General features: G+C 40.3%; 1 non-coding gene across 1 annotated transcript; it reads left to right on the forward strand.

Annotated features, from left to right (window-relative positions):
- The first annotated feature begins 415 nt into the window (after nt 1-415).
- On the forward strand, nt 416-522 carry LOC123671777. The gene has a single exon (XR_006746193.1). It is a non-coding gene; the product is annotated as a U6 spliceosomal RNA (small nuclear RNA).
- The last annotated feature ends 1,383 nt before the right edge of the window (nt 523-1,905 follow it).

A 1,905-nucleotide genomic window follows, 5' to 3' on the forward strand; every position in this document is an offset into this window, starting at 1 on the left:
CAACCTACTGTAGGGGTGAACCAGTGAGGCGACCGTTTCAGGCGCCTCCATTTGACAGGCGGCAATGCGGCCCAGTTTGCTGTTCACCTTTTTATATTTCATCTTCTTAAAAAAAACACAAGGTTGTTCCGATCTATTGCGTTTGCCAACATTTCCTGCGAAAACAATCTGTGAACAGCCTTTACTAAGCCGCCTTTATAATAAATAACATATGACAGCCCAAGCATTATAAAATGAATCCCCTTTGACCCTCATTGAAATAGGGATAAAATCATTATGTATTTCACATTAGGTACGTTCCGTTTTTTATACAGGTGTCATAGAAGTTCAGAGATTTGACATAAGATGGTAAGTGATTAAATAACATTCCAATTTGTCAGTTCTGTGCTTGGGTACTAAAAGAATATGTGAATTTGTACTCGCTTCGGCGGTACATATACTAAAATTGGAACGATACAGAAAAGATTAGCATGGCCCCTGCGCAAGGATGACACGCAAAATCGTGAAGGGTTCCACATTTTTCATAAATTTGTCAAAATCCCTAGGGTAACAGTATTGAAATATGCTGATGACACCACTTTATTCGTTTCGGCCCCAGATTTAGCAACGGCACATCGGAAGATGTCGGAAGATCTGACCTCAATCGAACAATGGGCTGAAATTAAATGCCTCAAACTATCGCCCGAAAAATCAACCGCTCTATGCTGTCATAAAAACAAAAAAATGAGAAACAACCCACCTTTCAAACTCTGCGGAACAGAAATACCATGGGTCGAATCAACAAAATATCTAGGAGTCACTATTCATGAAAATTTAAAATGGAATACACACGCTGAAAGAATGTGCTCCAATGCATTCCAGGGCATCAATGTAATTGAATCTTTGTGTAGGACATGGTGGGGTTCACATCCCGAGACTCTGGTACTTTTATATAAGGCTGCAGTCCGTCCCTATCTAGATTATGGAGCTCTCTTTTATAGCAACTGCACGAAACAATTACTAGCAAAAGTAGATAGAATACAATACGCGGCGTTAAGAGTTGCCATGGGTTATATGAAATCTACCCCTATAATTCTGGCGGAATCACGAGAGTTACCTCTCAAATTTCGGAGAATGTGGCTGGCGGTCAAATTCGTCAGCAAACTTCGAAGAATATCAGGCAACCCGATATACCAAAACCTATTAAATTTAAAACACTGGCTATCCCCGGGCAATCCCCCGCCTATAGTTGAGGCCTTTACCTTTATAAGCGACAAACTACCTTGCTTCTTATGCGATCTAACTGTCCACACCAAGCTCATAAAATACTCATCACTAGGCCTATCAAAATCAAATCCAAACAATTCGAAGTTATTTTACGAAACATACTCAAAATTATTCCCTGATTATACCCCCATATATACTGACGCCTCAAAAATATCCAGCCTTACAGGCATAGGAATTTACAGCCCAAGAGATATCTCCGTATCTCGGAAGCTTTCGGACATATTTTCGATTTGTTCAGCAGAATTGACTGCAATTTTGGAGGCAACAAAGGAAATCAGGAAAAGAAACATCAAAAATAGCGTCATCATTTCTGACTCAAAAAGTGCGTTAGAAAAGACCTCAAATTGGACCCTCCCAGATGAAAATGACCACATCTCTCTCACCATCCGATCGAATCGAATCCGAATTCCTATCAGAAAATGGCTTCTCAATTAAATTAGTTTGGATTCCAGGCCACACCAACATCGAAGGCAACGAAAAAGCAGACAAGTTAGCCAAGCTTGGCTCCAAAAGCCCAACCACTGTTGATCTCAAAGCGGACTTCAAGGATTTCTGGCCACAATACAAATATAAAATATGGGAAAGGTGGAAATCAGAATGGAGCTTGCAAATGAAGGGTCGTATCTTCTCTTCTTACAT

This window comes from Harmonia axyridis, chromosome 1, assembly GCF_914767665.1.
Source record: "Harmonia axyridis chromosome 1, icHarAxyr1.1, whole genome shotgun sequence".
NCBI lineage: Eukaryota > Metazoa > Arthropoda > Insecta > Coleoptera > Coccinellidae > Harmonia > Harmonia axyridis.